The 25889-nt window shown below is 41.4% G+C and overlaps 1 long non-coding RNA gene across 1 annotated transcript; it reads left to right on the forward strand.

The window, feature by feature from the left end:
- Positions 1 to 19713: 19713 nt before the first annotated feature.
- Positions 19714 to 25420, forward strand: LOC135984372 (uncharacterized). Its single transcript, XR_010602312.1, has 3 exons — positions 19714 to 19947; positions 20043 to 20136; positions 24264 to 25420. It is a non-coding gene; the product is annotated as an uncharacterized LOC135984372 (long non-coding RNA).
- The last annotated feature ends 469 nt before the right edge of the window (positions 25421 to 25889 follow it).

Genomic DNA, 25889 nt, shown 5'->3' on the forward strand with positions numbered 1-25889 from the left:
ACTACACTGACTTAATAACTCCAACTCCGTGAAAGGAGTAGAGCTTTAGTCATTGTTGTTAGGTCATAGAATCATAGAAGATTAGGGTTGGAAGATACCTCAGGAGGTCATCTAGTCCAACCCCCTGCTCAAAGCAGGACCAATTCCCAACTAAATCATCCCAGCCAGAGCTTTGTTAAGCCGGGCCTTAAAAACCTCTATGGATGGAGATTCCAACACTTCCCTAGGTAACCCATTCCAGTGCTTCACCACCCTCCTAGTGAAATAGTTTTTCCTAATATCTAACCTAGACCTCCCCCCCATAACTTGAGACCACTGCTCCTTGTTCTATCATCTGCTACCGCTGAGAACAGTCTAGCTCCATCCTCTTTGGAACCCCTCTTCAGGTAGTTGAAGGCTGCTATCAAATCCCCCCTCACTCTTCTCTTCTGCAGACCAAACAATCCCAGTTCCCTCAGCCTCTCCTCATAAGTCATATGCCCCAGCCCCCTAATCATTTTTGTTGCCTTCCGCTGGACTCGCTCCAGTTTGTCCACATTCTTTCTGTAGTGGGGGGCCCAAAATTGGATGCAATACTCCAGATGTGGCCTCACCAGTGCTGAATAGAGGGGAGTAATCATTTCCCTCGATCTGCTGGCAATGCTCCTACTAATGCAGCCCAATATGACATTAGCCTTCTTGGCAATGAGGGCACACTGCTGATTCATATCCAGCTTCTCGTCCACTGTAATCCCCAGGTCTTTTCTGCAGAATTGCCGCTTAGCCAGTCAATCCCCAGCCTGTAGCAGTGCATGGGATTCTTCCATCCTAAGTGCAGGACTCTGCACTTGTCCTTGTTGAACCTCATCAGATTTCTTTTGGCCCAATCTTCCAATTTGTCTAGGTCACTCTGGACCCTATCCCTATGCCCCAGCGTATCTACCTCTCCCCCCAGCTTAGTGTCATCCTCAAACTTGCTGAGGGTGCAATCCATCCCATCATCCAGATCATTAATGAAGTACAAATACTAATACAACTTAGAACAGGGCAACAGAACATTAACTGTAATCTATATCCCTTTACTATACTGGACAGAAACTTCAGGTGTGTGTGTGGAACAATGTTACTCTGTACCCATCTGGCTAACGCAGTCCCTAGACATCATATTTAATATACATTTCAAGCCCTTTTCTCTCCCCCCATCACCTTCTTGTGTTTACATTTATCCCAGCTGGAATGATATGACACTGTGCCTGCCAGTAGTGTAACAGCTGCTGGCTGGAATACACAAACAGGAATATGGGACATGGAAACAGGAAAAAGAGGCATGCTCCCATTTCCCACCACTCCTTCCACATGCTAACTCTCCCCTCCCTGAACTCAGTAACATCCCTGGAGATTTGAAGGGCCCAATTCTCATCTCCCTTAAGCCAACGTAAGTAATGCAGACCCAGAGAAAGGCACCTTAAACATATTATTAAAGGAAAATTTAAGAATCTGCAATCATTTATTATTATTTCATTCCTTTATCCTATACTTTTATGGATCAAAACATACCCCATACACATGGTACTCATTATCATAATTATTATTATTTATACTACACTTGCTCCCAAAGCCCCAACCAAGACCAAGGCCCCATCATGCTAGGCACTGTATTTACACATAGCAGGAGATAGTCCCTGCCCTAAAGGGCTTACAATATAAATAGGCAAGACAGGCACAAAGGGGAGAAAGGAACCATCATTATCCCTCTTTTACAGTTGGAGAACCGCGGCACAGAGATATTAAGTGACGTGCCTGGGGCTACACAAGAAGGCCGTGGCAGAGAAAGGAATTTAACTCAGCTGTCCTGAGTCCCAGGCAAGTGCCTTCACCACAAGAGCACCCCTTGTATGATCACCCCTTGTTTCTTTTCCTGTCTCAGGGTTTCTGTCAAATCAGTTAAGTATCAATGTGTGTAGGTCTCAGTGCTTCTGATGCTGTAGCTGAGATAAGATGTTGGGGCTGGGGGAAGAGAGAATGACTCTCCCTGTGAATGGGGGAGTGGAGGGATAGGAAAGAGAGCAAGGAGAACTATTGAGACTTGAGGGGCAGCTGGCTCTAGGCTGGGGAGGTGTGTTCTGGTAGATCTCCTGCTGTTCCTATGGCAGTTTCTGGGCAGCTGGTGCCCAGTGCCCTCTCTCTCACCCCCGGCGGCTGATGTCCTGTGTGCCAACGCATCTCTGTCCCCAGGTATTGGTGCTCTGTTCTGTCTCCCATTGCCCCGATGGCCAGCACAAATGCTCTGGCCCCTCCCCTGGACTGAGTGTCTCCATCAGGACCCATGGTGGTTGGAAGGCTGCTGAGCTGATGTCAAGCACCGTGGTGGGTTGCTCTAGCCCCTCCTTCGGATCCTGCTCTTGTCTCTGCCCTATGTCCCCCTCTTCCCCCTGTGCACATGGGCGGGAGGAATATAGCTGGGTCCCAGTCTCACCTCCATGAGAGTGGTTGGGGTGGAAAACATTGGAGAGGGATGCAGAAACATAGATCTTCCCTGCCCAGTATATCCATTGCAAGGGCACTACCCCGCCCCCATCCCACATGCCCCCACACTCCTGATTCCACTGTCCTTGGATAAGATAATAATACCTCAGAGGGATCAGAGCTTGGGGCTTATAAATGATGAGCCCCAACAGCTGGCCAATAGCTTGTAACTATTATTTGTTTTTGATTCTTTGTTTCAGAAACTATGAAATATTCTCTATGCCATTCATCTATATTTTTCCTGCCGTGTTCCTTGCCCTTATCTGATGAAAATTAATTTGCCCAGTAGCAGCAACCTGAATGATTATCACTGAGGAAGTATTTAAGACATCCAGTTGCTTTTGGTAGAGTAAATGCTCAGAGGCCTGAGTAAGTAGAAGACAGTTTCATGGCAGATGTTTATATATACACACGCACTCTCCCTCTCTAATTTCTTGACACATACAGAGAAGCAACATGTGCAGCACACTTCATGTCATACGTCAGTTTCAAACATAGCCCAAATCATCCGTGGAAATGGCAGCAATTATGGTAAGCTGAAACCAAACAACTACAGCAACCTAATAGTTTCAAACCAACACCATCCAGCTGCATGAACTGATAGGAAGACAAGCCTCAAAGCAGCTTATGGTTTACTGGCTGTCATCAGTTAGAAGCTCTGATGCTTAATATAATGAATATCAGTGTTTGTACTAATGGAAGTGACAGAACATTTTGGGGTGATATTTTTACTGTGCATATTGGGAAATGGGTTTGAAGACATTGACATTGCAGGTGTTCTCTCCACAGCGTGGAGATAAAGCAGTGTGCAAATAAGGATTGTATTTCACAGATGGGTACAATATGAATGTATATGAATCAGAAAGGAAAGATGTTCAGATGACCATAGTGCAAGGGCATTACAAATACTAAAGTGATTTCTATGTCTTCCTCTAGGGCTACCCATCTGGGCTTGTCTTATTGGTAGTATAAAAATGGCAGAGGGAGAAGAAGAGTATATTTGCTCACTTTGCCCCTTCCTTCCTACAGGAGCTGGGACTTCATATAGATTCATTGGTTATAAGGCCAGAAGAGATAATTGTGATCATCTCATTTGACCTTCTATATAACACAGTCCATAGAACTTCCCTGAATTAATTCCTGTTTCCGCTACAGTATATCCTTTGGAAAAATATTCAATCTTGATTTAAAAGTATCCAGTGATGGAGAATCCACCACAACCCTTGGTAAATTGTTCCAGTGGTTAATTAACCTCACTGTTAAAAATCTGCACTTTATTTCTAGTCTGGATTTATCTAGTTTCAACTTCCAGCCATTAGGTTTTGTTATGCCTTTATCTGCCAGCTTAAAGATGCATTTGTTATCAAATTTCCGTTCCCCATGTAGGCACTTTTAGACTGTAATGAAATAACCTCTGAACCTTCTCTTTGTTCAAATAAACAGGTTGAATCTATAGGCTACCACTGGAAGGTGGTGGCAGGCAGGCTCTAGTGAGCTTGATCTCAACCTGCCTCTCCTGTGCTTGCCCATGATTGAATCTGTCTTTGGAAGGGGAGCTGAGGCTTTTTATTGACCATTTCCAAGAGCTCCTGTGTGAAATGGTTAGAGACAGGGGAAGAAAAGCCCCTAGGAGCCCATTGCTCTCATTGCTCAGGTCTGAAAGGAGCTAGCTGGCTTGCTTTCTTCCATTCCTGTCTAATTTGTGAGTAATTTCACAGAATCATACTACCCCATGCCAAGCTTCCTCTGAAACCACTCTTCTAGGTTGCTCTAACCTTATATAGTTGCCCCAGCTACCCCCCAAAGCCCTGCTTTCGGGGAAAAACTACTGACTTCTCTTCACTCTATCCATTGCCCAACTAGGCTCCTTCAGAATCCCCATTTACACAGACAAGGGGCTTGTCTTGACTTACCAGGATGGTGATTGATCCATTGGGTGTTGATTTAGCGGGTCTAGTGAAGACCCGCTAAATCAACCATCGATTGCTCTCCTGTCGAGTCTGGTACTTCACCGGAACGAGAAGCATAATGTAAATCGACGGGAGAGTTTCCCCCATCGACCCAGTGCGGTGTAGACACCGCAAGAAGTCGACTGAAGGTACGTTGACTCCAGCTATGTTATTCATGTAGCTGGAGTTGTGTAACTTAGGTCGACTTAGCCCCGTACTGTAGACCTGCCCAAGAAAAGGGAAAAGAAAGAGACAATCGTTGGTGGCCTGGGGAAAGACTTTCTTATTGAAGGTGGATTTCCAACTCCCACCTCCCTCAGTAACACCACATTTTAATTAACCCCCCCCACCTCTTGGAGAATTTGGAAAGTGAAGAACTTTTTATGAAGAGCCCCCTCCCCTTCTTACTCCTCTTTCCTTCTCCCATGTCACTTTAGATGAAATTTAAGGGAAATAAATTGGTGTTTCAGAACAAATACCTCTGTGAAGGAACTCAGCGGCAGCACTGCATGGAATGCAACCAAAGCTGTACTTAAAGACCATAACACTGGAACTGAAGCAGGTAAAGGAAATGCCTGGGAAAGCAAACTATACCACCTACTCTTTTTATACATACACTGTGGGCCTGATTCTCCACTGCCGTGCTTTTTGTGATATTGTTTACATCTATGCAAAGTGGCTGTATGTTACCAGGCCGGGGGTGAAACATGCCATTTAAAGTGCCCTATGGTGGGGGCCGCCCCTGCCCCCAGGAGGGGTTGCATAGCAACCCTGCCCTACACTCACCCCACAGCTGCTCCTATCTCATGGGGCTGGCATGGCTCTCTGCTCCAGGCCATTGGCTCTTGCCACAGTGTGCAGGCAGGGCCCTCCCCCCATGGCACCCACTCCCTTCCTGGACCTGGCACATCTGGTATCACCTGCCCTGAGCTGAGTTGTGGTGGGACAAAAAGTGGTTGGGTCATTGTGGGGAGAAGGGGGGAGAGCCAATGGAGTGATAGCTTTTAACAGTACAAAGAGATGCTGAGTTTTGCTGACACACATATTAGGAGGATTTTGATTTTTTTTCCTTTCTGCTGTAACCTCAAAAGCACTATAGTGCCATTAAAATGTTTCCCACACTTATCTAGTGGTAACATTAGAGCTGGAGAGAATGAGAGCCTGAAGCCCTCTTTTAGTCCACAAGCCACAGCAGGAACTGCTGCAATGAAAGGAGAGCCATACTCCTCCACCTCTCTACTTCTTGCCTGGCCATTCTCAGTTGGTTTAAAAATATATCCGAGTCTCTGTTCTCTTCATCTGTACCTTTCGACTAAGCAGGGATGTGCATGTGCTGCCAAAGTGGTGGTGCTTTATTTGATGAGGACCACAGTTCCTTGGCAAATGGGCTGAGACGGCACTTGCCAAACCTTCAGCTGTTGAGCTAGGATTGAGGTGAGGTTTCCTCACGTGGTCAGCAAGAATCCAGTTTGCACTGAGTTCCTGAGCTGACATTCTGCTGAGTCGCTTTGCCTAGTAATTTAGGATACAAAAATTAAACATGAAACAAGGGCATGAAGAGGTGAAATTCCCCTGAACTTCCAGTTCCTCTAGGGGATTTGCCTATATCTCCACATTGATGTCCTCATCTTTCACTGTAGGTGATTTTGTTATGTCCAGTCACATTGAAACTGTTATGTTCCCCTGGGCAATTGTAAATGGTGTGTGTAAAGAATAATCTATGTTTGCTTCATCTTGTGAAACCCATCTGCTCAAATACAGGAATTCCTTCCCAGGAGAGATCCCACTGGGCTCCCCAGGCATCCCTGTAGGAGGAGATAAAGAGACAACTGTGGGTAGCCAGGAAGAGTAAATAAAACAGAAGGAATTGAAATCCTTTCCACGGTTTAAAGAGACCTAGTGTCACAAGAGCATCCCATTGCCTCTTTTTTCAGGCGCATTCCACTTGAACTGCCAAAGGGACAAGAGGTTGTGCTGTTTTGCAGTGATACATCATGTTGCGGAAGGCAGGGGAATCTGGACACACGCATTATCCTAATGGTGCATTAAGCCTGGAACATTTTATAAAAAGAGACCTAGTCTTCTGAAAACCACAGAATAGCCAAAAATATATACGCTAATCTTCCAATTAGGTAGACTGAGACAATGTATTTTAAGCTCTTGTGTACAATTTGTATTCTGTAAAATAAAATGCTACTGTACTGATGAAAACCTCATATGTATGCTGAGCCTTACTGCTTCGGAATTTGTTTGAATGCTTTTTGTTTTTGACATCCTCTTGGGAAGAAAAAGTCTGTTGCTCTGTATTTCAATGAGTTACTTATAGGCTCACTCAGATTTCACTGAAATCACATATATGTACAATAATTGTCACTGTCGGGCAGGTGTTTTGTGGGTCAAATGTTTGCCTTTCTTGCCACAAAGGATTAATAATGGTTTAGGCATGGTTTCTACCAGAATGTTTGTTTTTTTATTAGCTTGATCACTTTTTATTATGAAAGTCAACAGACATAAAGATTGGGAGCCAGGTAATAAAGAATAAATTAGCATTTGGATTCTGCATGTACACACACACACAGAGCCACATTTTCAAAGTTGTACTATGGATCGGCACTTAAATCTGTAATTAGATCCCCAAATAGGCACATAGAAATATAAATACTCATTTTAGATTCCTAAATACATGTTAAGGCACCTAGTCTTAGGCTCCCATGTTAGCAAACAGAACTCTTTGACCAGCTCTAGTATAAATGTACAAATAACAAAACAGCAGCAAAAACTTAGAAGTACCTTTGTGAATAAAATGAGATTGGTTCACTATGATTTGTAGGGGCTTAGTGTGCATTAGTCAATTTGGACAACTGCTGGGTATTAATGAAAGTGTTTGTGAATTCCAGAAGTTTAATAAACTTGAACAGGAATAATTATTTGTCCTAAAATTCATACTTTTTTTGCCACAGTCTTCACAGACAAGGTCAACTCCCAGACTGCTGCACTGAAAGAACAGGTTAAAGACTATTTAGAAAAGCTGGACATGCACAAGTCCATGGGGCTGGATGCAATGCATCCAAGAATGCTGAGGGAATAGGCTGATGTGATTGCAGAGCCATTGGCCATTATCTTTGAAAACTTGTGGCGATCGGGGAAGGTCCCAGACGATTGGAAAAAGGCAAATATAGTGCCCGTCTTTAAAAAAGGGAAGAAGGAGAATCCGGGTATCTACAGACCGGTCAGCCTCACCTCAGTCCCTGGAAAAATCATGAAGCAGGTCCTCAAGGAATCCATTTTGAATCACTTGGAGGAGAGGAAGGTGATCAGAAACAATCAACATGGATTCACCAAGGGCAAGTCATGCCTGACCAACCTGATTGCCTTCTATGATGAGATAACTGGCTCTGTGGATATGGGGAAAGCAGTGGATGTGATATACCTTGACTTTAGCAAAGCTTTCGATATGGTCTCCCACAGTATTCTTGCCAGCAAGTTAAAAAAGTATGGATTGGATGAATGGACTATAAGTTGGATAGAAAGCCGGCTAGATCATCGGGCTCAATGGGTAGTGACCAACGGCTTGATGTCTAGTTGGCAGCCGGTATCAAGCGGAGTGCCCCAGGGGTTGGTCCTGGGGCCAGTTTTGTTCCACATCTTCATTAATGATCTGGATGATGGGATGGATTGCACCCTCAGCAAGTTTGCAGATGACACTAATCTGGGGGGAAGGTAGATATGTTGGGAGGTAGGGGTAGGGTTGAGAGTGACCTAGCCAAATTGGAGGATTGGGCCAAAAGAAATCTGATGAAGTTCAACAAGGACAAGTGCAAAGTCCTCCACTTAGGATGGAGGAATCCCATGCACTGCTATAGGCCGGGGACCAACTGGCTAAGCAGCAGTTCTGCAGAAAAGGAGCTGGGGATTACAGTGGACGAGACGCTGGATGAGAGTCAGCAGTGTGCCCTTGCAGCCAACAAGGCTAATGGCATATTAGGCTGCATTAGTAGGAGCATTGCCAGCAGATCGAGGGAAGTGATTATTCCCCTGTATTCGGCACTGATGAGGCCACATCTGGAGTATTGCATCCAGTTTTGGCCCCCCCACTACAGAAAGGATGTGGACAAACTGGAGTGAGTCCAGCGGAGGGCAACGAAAATGATTGGGGGTTGGGGCATATGACTTATGAGGAGAGGCTGAGGGAACTGGGCTTATTTAGTCTGCAGAGGAGAAGGGGGGGGGGGAGAGGGATTTGATAGCAGCCTTCAACTACCTGAAGGGAGGTTCTAAAGAGGATGGAGCTAGGCTGTTCTCAATGGTGGCAGATGACAGAACAAGGAGCAATGGTCTCAAGTTGCAGTGGGGCAGATCTAGGTTGGATATTAGGAATAACTATTTAACTAGGAGGATGGTGAAGCACTGGAATGGGTTATCTAGGGAGGTGTGGGAATCTCCATAGGTAGAGGTCTTTAAGGCCCAGCTTTACAAAGCACTGGCTGGGATGATTTAGTTGGGGTTGGTCCTGCTTTGAGCAGGGGATTGGACTAGATGACCTCCTGAGGTCTCTTCCAACTCTAATCTTCTATGATGCTGTGATTCTATGTTACTTGTTATTTGCTGTTTTCTGTTTATGGTTCCCCTGTTTAAAAGGTATCAGTCATCCAATCAGGAAGCAGAAACAATGCTATGTAACTTAGGTGACTAACCACACTCGTGAACAACAGCAAACAGATGAAACAAACATTTTGCAAATAGCCCACAGCATGAAAATGATTCCTTCAAATTATTTAGTGCATACTAACCAAAAACAAAGTCAGAGAAAAACAGATGCAAGTGGTTTGTGAGTGGCTTGCTAACCACAAGAGAGGCTAAGGGCCAGATTTTTAAAGGTATTTCGGTGTTTAAGATGCAGCTAGCCATCTAGTGGGGAGTTAGGTATTTAGACACTTTTGAAAATCTCACTAGACACCTATCTGTATCTTTAGGCACCTAAATACTTTTAAAAATGTGCGCCTTAATTAATCTAATTTCTAATGAAGAGTTTGACCCCTTTGAGAGTATATATGCATGCACACACACGCACACATCTTCCTTCACATTCATTTGGGCTCTAATTCAGGGAGCCTGGGTCTGATTTTAAACCTGAGAGTGGTGTCACTGAGATGCATTTAAGGTGGGTGTGTGATCAAGCACCTTGCTGAATCACAGCATTGGCTTGCAATTTTTTTTAAAAAGCTGCATTCTGAATGTTAACAAGGAAAACTGAAGGTTTTGTACTAATATATCAATAAAAGTAAAACCAAAACCAAAACAAGTTTCCTAGCTGTTTAAAAATTGCCATGATGACTCTAAAATCTCCATTAGTTAGTTACTGCCACAAGAGTTCCATGTTAAGTATGTTTGTTAAAATATTGCAGGGCTGCTGAGTCCTCATCCCATTTCTTCTCCATCTTGTTACAGGGAGCCATTAAGACCAGAGAGACAAAGTTATAGATGAAAAAGAACCACTAGATCATCAAATCCATCTCCTGCAAAGGCAGGGTAGAATTCCCTGAGAGCGCGTATATCCAATTTTAAATTGATATTATGGGGGTAACATTTTCAAAAGCATCCAAGTGACTCAGGTGCTTAAGTCCCGCAGAAGGTCAATGGCACTTAAGCATCCAAGTCACATAGGTACTTTTGAAAATGTTACTCCATATCTGATTTTATATTTTGTTGGAAAGGGAGCAGTCTGACCCAATGGTTGTCAGATCTCCTTGAGTCCCCATTGTGTGGATCTGGTCAACTGAACAAAACTCATTACAGTCAATACTTTTACAGACTACAATTCTCTCCATCCTTACAGAAATACTTGGAGGCATCTCACTTTTCACATCTCATTTTCTATTCTGGTACAGCTCAGAATCAAAGTTTCTGTTCATTTTAAAAATCCAGGAAATATCTTTTTTAAAAAGTTTTTTAATAAAGAAAAAGGAAATTAAACTATTATACAAAAGCTGCTAAAGTAATATTAAGAGTCTGATTAAACCCATAAACCTCAGGAAATTTGGAGTCTGGGCATCTCTGGCTCACACTCCGTCCTTAACACATACCCTTTTGTATAATCTGGGTATTGCAGCATGTGTGATGTATCAAAGCCTACACGCATAGCTCTGCAGTTACAGAGACACAATGGGGATGAATTAAGAGTAACCTGTCAGTGGGGATGGGGAGAAAGGAAGTTGTATTCTTTTTTTCTTAAGGCTGGGAAGATGTCTTTAGTCTTTTGTTTTCATTTTTTAGGGAAAAGGATTTTTATTTAAAAATATGGGTAAAAGCAAGCCTTGTCTTCCTGTTTTTACTGGAGGACAATTTGAAGAGCAAGGTAACAGGGGTGGAAGCTTTCTGAGGCCTTGCCTATGTGAGAAAATTGCACAAATTTAACTACATTTGTATAGAAATTGATGTAGTTGAATAGATGCAACCTTCATGTATGGAAATCCTTCAGTTAAACTGAGATCAGGCAACTCTTAGGCCAGGTCTACACTACAGACCTATATCAGTATAACTATATGTCCACAGATATAACTAGGCATTTTAGCATTTGGGGCAAGCAAGCATATTTATAGTTGCACTCCTACCATTTTTTTCATTATTTTTCTTTTTCTGCCCTGTGGCTTTGTGCCCTCAGTGGCTGCCCCACTCGCCTTGTCCTGGTTACATCCCTGACTATGTCACTTAGGGATGTGAAAATTCCACACCCCTCAGCGATGAAGTTATACTGACCTAACTCCCCATGTAGACAGTGCTATGTTGGTGGGAGAAGCTTCTGCCTCTTGAGGAGGTGGCTTAACTGGGCTGATGGGAGAAGCTCTCCCATCAGCATAGGAATGTCTTCACTGAAGTGCTATGGAGTGCAGCTGCACTGCTGCTGTGCTGTAGGTGAAGACAAGCCCTTAAACTGAAATAAGAGACCACAACATTTGTGTGTGAACAAAGTCTGACCATTCAGTTGAAAGGGTGGAATCTTTCACAAAGAAAACTCTCTCTCAAGTCTTGTTTGCTAGGAGTTTGTGCTAAACAGGTATTAACAAAAACAAACAAAATCCAAGAAGTTTTAAATGGGGGTTATCGATCTGCACTGGCTTACTGAAATAGGTTTGAAGGCAGTGTGGACACTTATTTGAGTTTAACAGTGTTTTATTTTGGTTTAGCTTAAACTTATTCCTAATGGAATTAGGCCCAGTCTACACTGGGGGGGATCAATCTCAGTTACACAACTTCAGCTACCTGAGTAACGTAGCTGAAGTCCAAGTACTTAGATCTACTTACTGCGGTGTCTTCACTACAGTGAGTCGACTGCTGCCACTCCCCCGTCGACTCTGCCTGCGCCTCTCGCCGAGCTGGAGTACAGGAGTTGACGAGAGAGCACTCGGGGATCGATTTATCGTGTCTAAACTAGACGCGATAAATCGATCCCCGCTGGACTGATCGCTGCCCGCCGATCTGGCCAGTTGTGAAGACATACTCTTCCCACTACATCAAGAAAGATTGTCCACTCCGACAGTGATTGGAGCCTGGGAGAAAAAGTGTTCAGGATCCACTACTTGTTGAATCAAGGAAGATTTTGTTACCATCCTTACACATCAAGCTGGGTCTGATGAAGAACTTTGTCAAGGCCATTGACAAAACACAAGCAGCTTTCAAGTACCTCCGTGGAAAATTTCCAAGGTTAAGTGAAGCTAAGATAAAGGAAGGTGTCTTTGTTGGTCCTAAGATTCGTGAACCTCTTCGAGATGATGCTTCTGACCGTGCACTGCGTGACAAGGAAAAGACGGCATGGAAAGCCTTCCAGTTAGTGGCAATAAATTTTCTCGGAAACAAGGCAGACAACTACAGGTTGTTGGTGGAAAACCTCCTCAAGGCATACAAAAGCCTTGGTTACAACATGTCACTAAAGATACATTTTTTGCACTCTCCTCTAGATTTTTTTCCACCGAACTGCGGAGCAGTGAGCAACGAGCATGGCGAGCAATTTCACCAGGATATTGCAACAATGGAGAAACGCTATCAGGGCAAATGGAGCCCATCAATGCTTGCAGACTATTGCTGTACAGTGACAAGAGATGCTCCATTTAATGAATACAAGAGACAAGCCAAGAACCGCCAAGTAGACACTGAATAGGACTAAACTATGTACATACTAGTTTTTTGCCTTTTGTTTCATAATAAATTTTATTTATATAACCCTTATGCTGATTTTTAAAGTGTTACATAAACAGGACAGGTGAAATATTATCATGTAAAGCAAACATAAACACATGAAAAGACCTAGGTTTACAATTTATGATTAAAACTCTACTATCTACACAATATACATAGACATAAAATGTAAAAACTTAAATATCTTAGAAACAGTAGCCAATCAGTTGTTTTAATTGTCATATTTGAATTCAGCACATCAAAATACATAATAAATAGCACATTTTATCTCTGAAGCAGACGACTTCTCAAAAATTGTAGACCAGTTTAATCTAACAACAGACTCATTCTAAATGCCATTGATTTACGGTAGGTTTCATGTCATGGATTTAAGGATGCTATTTTAATCTTCGGGTGGGATTTTGCTGAGGGTTTCTGGTTATTTATTTTTATTATATGAAATATTTTTTCTCTAACAGAAATAGGGCATTTCCAAAATCAGTCATCCCAGGAGAGCCAGGTTCTTTTTCTGCTGAAATCAATGAAAATCACAAGGCTGCATTAGTGTAATTTCCCCACCACTCCATGCCAGCATTGTCCAGTGTAATTGCTAGAGGGTCAGGCTACAGGCTGGAGGCATATTTACAGCTCTCCAACATCTGGAATGCATTCCCTGCTAGAGTGGACCATCAACATAATAGGCAGACAGGATTCAATAACGTCTCTCCTGTCTCACTGTTAGCTGTCTCAGATGGCCAGATAATGAGATCACAACTGTGAGTGAAAGTGTTTATGTGACCATAGGTATGTCCTTTTTTGTGGTGGATTTCTAATTTATGTGCTATGTTCTGGCAGACAGTAAGAGGAGATGTCGTGATGATGAAGCAGGGATGTGACAGAAGACTGGGAGTGTTCTGAGTGGTCGTGGAATGTGATAATAATTTCCTTTCTAGAGTTCAACAGCAGGAAATTGTGACCTCCTTTTCTCCCTGCTCTGTAGCAGCAAAGCCTTATCTGTTTTCATTAGTGCATATCGTAACTACCTGCTAGGGAGTCAACTTTAACCTAGAACATATTTACAAGAATAAAATGTGTTGGCTAATACCACTGGCCAAGCTAAAGCTTTTTTTTTTCCCAGTTAAGTTTTGAATAAGAGCAGTATCCCCTGAGTTAATGCTCTGAACAGCATGAATCATTACACCGATTTAAAATCCACACTTCATCGTAACTCACTGTCAAGGTTTAGTCAAATATCTGGGTTTCCCTTTCTTTGCCCCTCCCATTGACTAAAACAATGAACACTGGCGGCACCTTCACAGTGACAGTTGGAGTTCTGCTGCATATCCTGCAGAACTGCATAGCGAGCAAACGATAGACCTCCGAAAAAACAACAGGGGTAACATTTCTATAGTAATTCCTCCTGGAAAGGAAGAACCTTGGTAGACGCCTTCTATATGTCATCACTTGATAGTGACTAGTCTTGAGGGCTGTAGTGGTAAAGTATTACCTACAAGACAGAATGAAGTTATGGTGGTTGTAATACAGTGCTTTAAGGTTTAGTCACAGTGGGCCCAATTTTTCTCTCTCTTACTTACACATGTTCCCCCTATTACCATAGTATCTGAACACCTCAGAACCTTCAATGCATTAATTCTCACAATAGCTTTGCAAGCTGTTATCCCAGTTGTAGAACTGGGGTGCAGGGAGACAAAAAAATGTGTCCAAGGTCACACAGGAAGTCTGTGGGAGAGCAGGAAACTGAACTTGGGTCTCCCAAGTCCGAGGCTAGTGCCCTATTTGCTGGACAATCCTTCCTCTCACTCTAGAGATACCGAACACGCACAGTTCCCACTGACTTCCAGTTGAATTGCGGATGCTCAGTACTTTTAAAAATCAGGCAAACTTGCCCTTGGCTCCACAGATGCAACAGAACCCTGGAGACACAATTGTGTTTCAAGGGCAAAATTCTTTCCTCGGGTACAGCCATTGAAGTCGTTGAGGATAGAAGGCAGAATTTGTTTTCTTTACAGTTCTTATTTTGACATATTTAAAAATTGATATCCCAGTTTTTCTGAAAGAGAATGTTTGTGCTACATTGGCTTTTGAAAACACAATATGTCTGAATACTTGTGGCAATTTGCTGATGTCTTTTGGTGATCAATTTCCTGATTTTTTGCAAGCAATAGTGCAGATTATAACTAGTGATATGAGGTTGTCTCTGTGATCAGAAATATAAAAATGTGAGTGTGTTTGTGCATAAAAGGCTAATCTGAGAGTACTGTATGTATCTGGTGTAAATATCTCTCTATCTTTGAGTTTTAGCATTGGTTACTTTCCTTCTGACCCGGGGAAAACTGTAACTGCTGGTCTTAGATCAAAAGATTTCCTAACTTTGCTTTATCAGGCATTAAAAAGACCATAGTCCAGATTCATTATGTTCTATTTCTTCTCAACTTACATTATACATAAATAATAGAAAAACGGTCTCACTCCAAAAAACATCCTGGCATGAAATGTGCATAACTTTCCAGAGTGTGCAAGATTAATAACAGATAATAATTACTAAAAGAAATACTTTAAATGTCATATAAATTCTGTTAATTGGCAATAGGGATGGGAAAATGATTCTTATCTGCCTAATGTACCTAATACTACAGAATTCTTCATGCATAGGTCAAAACAGTGCATCTTGCTATAATGTTATTACAGCCATTCAAGAGACTGAAATATAGGGTCATTTTTATTTAGGGCCCACTCCAACTCCTATTAAACTCAATCAAAGGACTCCAATTGGAAGATGGAGCAAGCTCTTTAAACCTTGAATCCTGGAAGATTTGTTTGTAAATAAGCCAAATCTGAACAATCATTGTTATTTAGAGCTTTGGATGTAGTGACTTTAGTTCCCCTACAGTTTTGAGTTCAAATGCTCTGACTTTCAGGCTTGTGCAGGTGAAGTGGGAAGTGATTACTGAGGAGACAATGAGAACAGATGGATTTTGTGGGATTTCATATGATTTTGAATCAGCAAGGAGAGCAGCATGAAGGAATCAAACAGGAAGAAAGACAGGGGAACTCGAAAGGAAAATGGAGCATGGATGGTTGCTATTGCCATAATGATAACTAATAAGGAACCATGTTTCTAATCTAAGGGCTTGTCTACAGAGTGAGGTAATGCGCACTACCGGGTATGATTTCTAAAGAGCACTGTGCTGTACATTAATTCATCCTGCTGGTGCTCACTAATGATTCCCTAGTATGTTTTAAGGTAGTACACAGCATTACATTAAAGTGCACTAGGGAGCCTTTAGTGCACACCAGCAGGGTCGATATGGACCACTTAATGTGCAACACATTAATGAGCTTTAGAAATCATACCTCTGTAGTGTGCATTACCCCTCTGTGTAGACAAGCCCTAAGAATATTGTGACGTTGTGCAGTCTATATGGTTTTATAAAAACTTGATAATAAGTCAATATAATGTAACTGAGATAGTTTTAGAGAAAATACGGTAATAAGTGAATGTAAGTAACTGGGATATGCCTCATGCAAAAGGTCTCTTGTAAGGTATCATTACAAAGCTTATAATCTACTGAGTGTGATCATCTGATTTGTATAAATGTACCACTCTTGTATCTAAAACTAGAAATATAAAATGTAACTCTGAGGGCCTATTGTAATTGTGTAAAGTGTGGACCATTAATGATGGTTTGGAATCTTGATGACTCCCATTGTCTGCAGATGGCTGTATTTACCTGTGAGTCTTCCTGTATATGTGTGTGCTGGCAAGTGAGTAATGAAGTCTTGCAGTGACATGTGATCATGTCACCTGAACTGGAATCCATCTTTAACCTGGTGCTTTTCCAGTGAGGGGGGGTGGAAACCCAGAGAGACAAAGAGTTCCCGCCTTATGCAAAAGATATATAAAGGGGGGGAAGAGAACAGAGAGGAGGAGAAGCCATCATGAAGAATCCCCTAGCTACCACCTGAGCTGCAACAAGAGCTGTACCAGGGGAAAGAATTGTGCCCAGGCCTGGAAGGTGTCCAGTCTGAGAAAAACTTACTGAAACATCTCTGAGGGTGAGATTATCTGTATTTAGTTTGATTAGGCATAGATTTGCGCATTTTATTTTATTTTGCTTGGTGACTTACTTTGTTCTGTCTGTTACTACTTTGAACCACTTAAATCCTACTGTCTGTATTTAATAAAATCACTTTTTATTTAGTAATTTACTCAGAGTATGTATTAATACCTGGGGGAGCAAACAACTGTGCATATCTCTCTATCAGTGTTATAGAGGGCGAACAATTTATGAGTTTGCCCTGCATAAGCTTTATGCAGGGCAAAACGGATTTATTTGGGTTTAGACCCCATTGGGAGTTGGGCATCTGAGTGCTAAAGACAAGCGCACTACTGCGAGCTGTTTTCAGGTAAACTTGCAGCTTTGGGACAAGTGATTCAGACCCTGGGTCTGTGTCTGGAGCCAGACAGGGTGCTGGAGTCCTGAGCTGGCAGGGAAAACAGGAGCAGGGGTAGTCTTTGCACATCGGGTGGCAGCTCCCAAGGGGGTTTCTGTGATCTAACCCGTCACAATATCTACACTGCAGTTCCCGTCCGCAAGCATGGCCACCTTCAGCTCCCATTGGCCTGGAACGGCGAACTGCAGCCACTGGGAGCTGTGGGCGGCAGTGCGTGTGGACGATCGATGTAAACAAACTGTCTCAACCCGCCAGTGGATTATCCTGATGGGCCACATCTGCCACTGAACTAGCGCAAGTACCAATAACAGTGACGATGTGGCAGCATGGGCTAGTCATTCAAGTAGGTACCAAAGGTCCCAGGTGGGCTTGTACAGCCTGTGTCTAAACCTATGCAGTCACTGCTGTTGGTACTCGTGCTAACTAGCTCGGGTACAGCTCCATGAGCTACAGTCACACTGTGATTGCAGTGTAGATATACTCTTAGTATTAGACCAGCATTAAATAAACCAGTAGTGCAGTTATGAAGGAAAAGTCTCTCCACATGTGAATCTGATACAAAATTAGAGGTACGTGGAAGACTTCAGCGAAGGATTTAAGTAGAGCTGGCTGGAAAAAGGGAAACAAAATGTTGAAATATTTAAGTTTTCCATTTTCCATTCATTTGTGACATTTTCTGAGAAGTTTTCTTACAGGCATGTTGAAGAATATTGTTGACCATAAATCATATTTGCCACACAAAAAAAGTGTTTTTTGGTAAGTAAAAAATGTCCCTAATATTTTCAAAAATGGCTTTGAGACAAATTTTGATAAAATATATTAAAAATTGCAGAAAATTTAGCAAAAATAGAAAATATTGATCTGTTAATATTTTTTCATCAAAAGTTTAATTTTTGATGAAAAAACATTGAACTCTATGTATAAGCACATGATCACCTCTCTGCCTAGCTGTGATGATGCAACAAGAGCCAGCAGGATTAGCACAGAGGGGGACAGAAGGCTGAAAGCATTGTGCAATGGTTGGATTTGTGATATGTGGCTTGAGGCCCTAAGGTGTAGACACGTGAAAAGAAGCTGAAATTCTGAGGTGAAGGGCACTGAGAAGGTAGAACAACAGCCTGTTTCCGAGGCACATGGTAGAGTTGTGCAAAAAGGGAGGGAAAGGAGATATGTCTGCCTGATTCAGGACACTGTGTCAACCAGTGCAACTGAGATACTTGTTGCTTTCCTTCCATACTGTGGAGAAATCGTTGTAGGTTATATGAGTTCAGTTGGACCTGAGCTGAAGGTTCACCCTAAACATGTCACGCAACTGATAACACTAATATTTGCAAAATAAATGGGATGGCTGTGGTGTGCATTGTACAAGCATTGCAAACTCAACGTGTACCTATCCAAGCATTTGTTCCAGCACCTTTTTGCCTAATACAGAGAGGCCTTAAAATTCAGTGGCTTTCTCAATACATTTTCATACAGCTGTCTTCCATCCTGTTTTCCTATACCTATTTGCTCTGTCTAATGTGTACAGCAGCGGCTGATGAAAGAATATTTAAAGACAGAAAAAAGGAATAGTTTGTAGTGTGAAACCAAACGTTTAGTAAAGCTATTGTGAATGAAGGTACTGAGCCAAATAAGTTTAAAAGAGAATTAAATGAGATTTAACTCTGAACCTCTAGGCAGAAAGAGCTAGTTTGACAAACACATTACATCTAATAGTACTGACGGAGAGGTTTGGTTTACAGAATGACATATTTTTGCTTCTATAATCCTCTCCTTCATGTCTGACAGCAACCACAGAGCTCTATTATGGAATTAAAATTAATTCACAAATTTCAGTTTTAGTATGAAGGCAGAAAATTTCTCTGAACTCCCTTTGGGCGGTAAGAGATTACTTTTTAAGGAAAATGTTGTAGATTTAAGGAAGTGTTATGCATTCTGATGCATCTTCATCCTCACACTGAAAATTGCCTTTTGTTATCCGAGTTATCTGAATCCTTTTTTACTTACTCCATCCTGATGAGAAAGCCATCATAAGACAAAGATTTTGAGAGTCAGGACTACTGGCTATTATCAAGAAGTGGAGGGAGATTGTGGTGTATTGAAAACGGTGTTGAAATTTAAAGCTATAACTTTACATCTGCAGAGGTTTTCCTGGTCCTGCTTGCAGCCTAGGGGGCTCTATAGAGAAGCATGCAATGTGGGTCTTTCAGCAATCAGCCCACAGACAGACAGCCTAGAGTGATGTGGTGCCTCTTTGCCTTCTTCCTGTTCCACTCTCTCTGTTTTTAGTTCTTGTGTGTTAAGGTTCTGGCTTTTACAAAATAGTGTTAGGCTGCAACCTTCCAGAAAGTAATTTATATTTTTATCTAACATCTCATTTTGTATGCCGTGAACATAACAGAGAGCTGTCCTGGTGATGCTGTGCTCTGAGTTGCTCAGAATGGCACTTTCCACTGATTTTGGTGTATCTTGTAAATACAGCAGCACTATAGCAACTGCAGGTTGGCAGGATAAATAACTGCCAGATACCCTGATCCTAGTACAAAGGGTCACTGTATGACCAAATCCTCTAAATAGTTATATATAAACCTCAAATATTGCTAAACTTTTTATCTATCCAGGTAAGCAGCAGAAACCTGTGCATCTCCTCACATCTACATATATGTTCCAGCCACAGCTGCTACCCCTCCGCTAGCATTCCTAACTAGCTGGATAAGTTGGGTATAGACTTCACATGAATACAGGGTGACAGTGTTCTATGGAAGCTCAATACCCATAGTCAAGAGGAAAACCATCCACGAGATAACTCCAAGCTTCACACTGATTGCATTATTTTTAAATCCAGGTCTTTATAGAGGTCTTTCTGCACTTATCACATTTCTTCATCTATAGATTTGTTAATCTTTTGAGGATGCTGTAATACTCACCTTTTTTTTTCAGGAAGGATGGTGTGTTTATGAGCTGGAATAGAGAGTTTACCAAATGATTTAGCAGGCTTGTGATAATGACATAACAGGAGGGTCAACCTGAGAAGGTATGTTTGTGTTAACTTATTTTGTATGCTATATAAAGTGTTCAGAGTTCAATACTGTCAGGAAATGTAAGTAAATACATTGCAAATGATACGGAAAAAGACTTGGCTGAATCCTCTAAGTTCTGCTCCATAGGCTCAGTCCTGATCCCACTGAAATTAGTGGCAAAATTCTCATTGACTTCAGAGGAGGCAGGAACAGGCTCGAAACGTGTTCACTAAAAAGACCCTGAAAAGAACTCCCCTGCTACCCATGCCTGCCTTGTCTCTCATTTAAACAACAACAAATACTTTTTGGACTGAATTCTACACTTGGAATTTCCTACTGTTGCTAGCACTGGTTCAGCTCCACTGGGGTTTGCAGCATTGAGAGCTCTATAGAAAAACTGGCTACCAGCTGCCACCACTGTTTTAAACTGTATTTCAACTAACCTTGCTCAGAGCAGGTATAATTTACCCACTGCATAAGGCTATTTACATTAAGGCTCCCACTTTTTCTCATGCCAGGGAAACTGGACCAGTGATAGCAATGATGGGAAATATTTCAAAACATTTCCTACTGTAGGTTGAGCTTTACAGGCCCTGAGCAGCTCATAACTGTATCTCCAGTTGCTCCTGGACTGGCTTATAGCTGGCAAAATGAAGGATATTAAAATCCTATAAAGATACTATCAAATTAGAAAATACTGTAAAGTGGGGGGTTTTTTTGTTTCTTTTAAGGATGAAGAAACCAAATGAGAGAGGGCTTAAGCTCCCTTTGTGCATGCATGCAGAGCGGAAAGAAATTACATTTAATTGACATCTTGATGATAGGAGTTGGTATTTGACAATACTTAATTGCATCTGAAAAAAGCACTTTTCAACAGCTGCTCGGATTCTGTGCTAAGAAAGAGATTAGGGCTGTATGAGAATTGCACCCCAAAATTCAGCATTTTTTATGGATTTAGGAATTCCAGGGGGAAAAGCACTCTCTCTGTTTGGTTGAAAACTTTACTGGGCATTGACAGGACTTACACTGCAGTAAAGACAGGAAAGTTATGCAAGACCCAGTATCTTTCAAGGAATGGCAAAGTTTGCTAGGTAAGACTTGAAGATTGTGAAGTTGTGCCCACTTATCAGGAATGAGAAGAAAAACAGCAGCAAACATAACTGGAGCTAAAATCATTTACCACCCAGCAAGGAGGGAGGTACAGCCTGCAGTAGCCAAATGTCAAGGTTCCCCTTTGGGCTGGTGCCAGTTTTCTGTTCCAGATTTAAAGAGCCAGCCACCACCAGAGCAAAGTAGGTAATGCTCCCATAAAAGGCTGAACCTAAAATGGAAAGATAAGATAGAGAAAGGGAGAAACTTTCTGAGGTCCAGGAAATTGTGTGGAACACAGGCAGCAGAGAGCATGCCAGCATATATTTTCCAGCTTGAGCAATGATATGATAGCTCGTTAATGGTCTATGTGAAAGAGGTTTGTGACTCAGTCCACTTCCAAGAACAGAATTGTTCCCATCATGCTTTTACTAATTGGCATTGTTGTTGGTAGTTGCGGGGCAAAAAGACTAGGGACTGAATGGGCAGGAGATTAAACCCTGCTCTACCACAGAGGTGGCTCCTTCTGAACAGTGTTGAGTTCAGGGACTCATGATGAAACCAATTTATTATGATGATTATTATTATTATGCCTGTGCTGAATCTGTTGGATTGGTGAATAAAGAGCTTCACTTTGCAAGATTAGCTGTCTGGTCCCTTTCACCGGAACTGCATTAACTGAAACATGCACAAAAATATAACAGGATGCCACCATTTAACCTTTATAAACAGACTTACTGAGAGAAATGTGCTAGACAAAGTGTTTCTAAAACTGTTCCCACAATTTGCATGTCTGAAGAGATTCATATTAATACCCAGTTTGGAATGTGTTGTATTACATGACCTGATTTTAATGAAATTAGCCCTTTGAAAACAAAGTATTTAAAATATTAGACATTTAAATATCCAATTGCACAATGTGCATTTTGTATAATGTTTAAACTGCAAATACAGTTAACAGAGTCCTTTACACCCAACAATGCATGGGAGCAACTCACATTAATGTTAATAATGTATGTTTTAAATTTTGGCTTGAAAATGAGAAAAAAGAAAGGACCAGATTAAACTGCCTTTCTTCAGTAATATTGAAATTGAGCAGCACTGGAAGATATGTAGTGTCTGATGTGGATAGGGCATAGCACATTCAGGCTCTGATCCTGAATGGGAACTCGGAGATCTATTGAAATGCAAATATTATATAATCATAATAGTTAAAATACCAGTATAAAGTTCTGTCTACAAAATGTAAAATACTCAGGCATACACGGCATAATTTTTAAGGTAACAATGGTGTCTCTTGTTAAACAAACACAATCATGTTTGCTCAGACAAGCACTCACTAACAAATAAACCAACTCAGGCGCTCTAAGAACTCATGGAAGTATGCATGCATGCACACATGTGCTTGCTTCCATACACTTATATGCCCTCATTTTCACACACACATATGCACTCATACATGAACTAGATACTTTCGCACATATCTTCACAGGTGCACTCATACACAAATACTTTCCTGCACATTTAATACTCACCTGCACACGCTAGCACTCACTGAGCCACACGTAGATGCATTCATGTACTCACCTGTTTATATAGCCAATCACTCCACCCTCATGCATCCCCATGTGCATTTCCTCATGCACATTTCCACTCATGCCCTCACATACGTACACATGGACTGCTATTGGTGTAAAATGACCAGTTTAAAGCACAAGAACAAAGGGACATTCCATGACATTAGAAGGTGCCACAAGAAGATGCTGAGGCCAAGAATTTAGCAAGATTAAAAAAGGGATTGGACATTTATATGGATAATAGTATCCAGAGTTTTCAATGGTTAATGATAATAAAAATATTGGAAGGGGTATTAAAGCTCATGTTTCGGGGCTTCAGTCAATCTCCAACTATTAGAGAACAGGGTGAGCTACTTGGGGGTCAGACAATGTCAGATCTGCTTACTGCAGGACTCCTAAAACTTCCTCTGAAGCATCTGGCCACTGTCAGAGACAAGCTACTGGACCCTGGGTCTGAATCTGATCCAGTCTGACTATTCCTATGTTTCTAAGTTATTCTTTGAAATTGTCTATATCCAGGTTTCAGAGTGGTAGCTGTGTTAGTCTGTATCAGCAAAAAGAACAAGGAGTACTTATAACATTCAAAAACCAGTTGGAGAACACTTCAACCTCCCTGGTCACTCAATTACAGACCTCAAAGTCGCAAAACTCCAACAAAAAAACTTCAAAAACAGACTCCAATGAGAAACTGCAGAATTGGAATTAATTTGCAAACTGGACACCATTAAATTAGGCTTGAATAAAGATTGGGAGTGGATGGATCATTACACAAAGTAAAAACTATTTCCCCATGCTAATTCCCCCCCCTACTGTTACTCACACCTTCTTGTCAACTGTTGGAAATGGGCCATCCTGATTATCACTACAAAAGTTTTTTTTTCTCCTGCTGATAATATGCCACCTTAATTGATTACTCTTGTTACAGTGGTATGGCAACACCCATTTTTTCATTTTCTCTGTGTATATATATATCTCCCTACTGTATTTTCCACTTCATGCATCCGATGAAGTGGGTTTTAGCCCACGAAAGCTTATGCTCAAATAAATTTTTTAGTCTCTAAGTTGCCACAAGTACTCCTCGTTCTTTTTGTCTATATCCAGTTGTTCTTCCTTCTTATCAGTCATGTTCCCAACAACCCATTTATAAAATGCATAGGGAAAAAAAAATCAAACAGTAAAAGGTGTTGTGTGACTATAGTTCATTTGCACGGAGAGAAGGAATGTCTCATTGTTCCTCTGAGACTCCCATCTCTGGTAGGAATGGTTGCTCTAAGGGAACTGGATACATGTCTAAAAAGAATCTGATTGAATAGAAACAATTGATGAAAGCTTAAGGAAATATGAACAAAAGCAAACCTTCTAAGCAGTTCCTGCTGCCCGTATGCAGCTTGATAGACTCAGTTCAAGACACCCCAAAACTTAGAAAAGTGAATATTTAAAAAAATGTATGTTCTTGTCTTTGCTTGCTCTCCTAGGGCCTGATCCAAACCTCACTGAAATCAAAGGAAAGCCTCCCACTGGCTTCACTGGACTTTGAAGCAAACTCGTACGCCCTGATCCTGCAGTCAGCTCCATATGGGCAAGCTCTTGTGCCCAGACAGAGTTTCACTGACGTCAGTGGGGATGTGCATGAATCCAACTGTAAAATCAGGGATTATGAAGACAAACTTCACATGAACCCCTATGTAGTCAATCACATTTTGACGTTGTTTTCCACATTGTCTCGAAAGACGATATAGCTGTTCTTATATGAAACTAGCTGCCCCTGGCTGTTCCCATTGTGATGTTTTTCCTGTTGTTTTTCCTGTCTAACTGGAAGTTCCCATGCTGAGGGAAACAGAATGCCTATGAGGAAATGTAAAGAATATTTTATAAGCACAATCTTTTAGTATAATGGTGATCATAAAAGATGCAACCTACTTAGAGTAACCTATTGGAGGCTTAACTAAAGTATAGTTTCTGTTTATTTAATAACACGGGGAATAAAACAGTTAAGAAGTCTAGAAATCATCAGGGGGTAAGCTTCTTCATTCATTTGGGGAATCTTTAAATGTCTTCAAAATTCTGGGTGAGCCATCCTAGATAGAGACAAACTGTGTTTGGAGTCAGATATAAATATTTGTTACTGTCCAGGTAGATTATTGCAGAACTTTCCTTTGGCTGAACAAATACCAGCATATTTATTAACCTCAACACACCTGTGGTATATTTTGCATACAAGGCTAAGTAAAAATATATTTATATTTAATTCAGTATAAAGAAATAAAAGACTATGAAATACTTTTACAGTTCATTCTCTAGGCCTAATCCAGGAGTCCTCCTTAAGGCATAACCCCAAATGACTTCAATGGGAGTTTAGCCTAAGTAAGAAATGCAGGATTTTCCATTTTATAGGGTCAAGATCAATGGTGGCATATCCTCAACAGGTTTGTAGATTTCCTTCAGATCACCGAAGGTTTGAATGCTTATGTGAACCTTGTGGGGGGCTGAAATGTGATTTGCTTTGTTGATGGAAGCATTATGAAAATAGATGTACCATAGATGGAGATAAATATACAGCTATTTGGTGAATGAATTGTTCAGTAGCATTCCTTGAATAATGTTTTCAATAAACAACATTCAGCTAGCCCTACAATTTTTAAATATCTTTTCATCCTGATCTGTGCTGTCATATTGAAGATTATGTTACCTTGTTTTATTCTACCCCGTCTATAGTGAGGAATTATTTTTAGAGAATGAAATGGTACAATATACCTTGACTAGAAATGTTCATACATGTACAGATAAAAGTCTGAATTGAGCCTTCATCCACAACTCAAACTAAATCTAAAACCAATCACTATTGAGGTTCCAAGACCTCAGTTAACTTTTGTGTAATTGTGGTTAATTTTTGCTGTCTTCTATTTTCCTGGTTACAGTTATTGGCTAGAAACGAATTCTGGGGCAGATCTTCAGCAGATGTAGATTGTCATAGCACCATTGACTTCACTGGAGCTATTGTTATTAACAATTAGTATTGTTGTAGCACTAAGGAGTCACATGTGGACCATAAACCCACTGTGTAGGGGCTGTAGGAAATACAGAACAAAAATGTATACCAA

Source organism: Chrysemys picta, chromosome 6 (genome assembly GCF_011386835.1).
Source record: "Chrysemys picta bellii isolate R12L10 chromosome 6, ASM1138683v2, whole genome shotgun sequence".
In the NCBI taxonomy this organism is placed as follows: domain Eukaryota; kingdom Metazoa; phylum Chordata; order Testudines; family Emydidae; genus Chrysemys; species Chrysemys picta.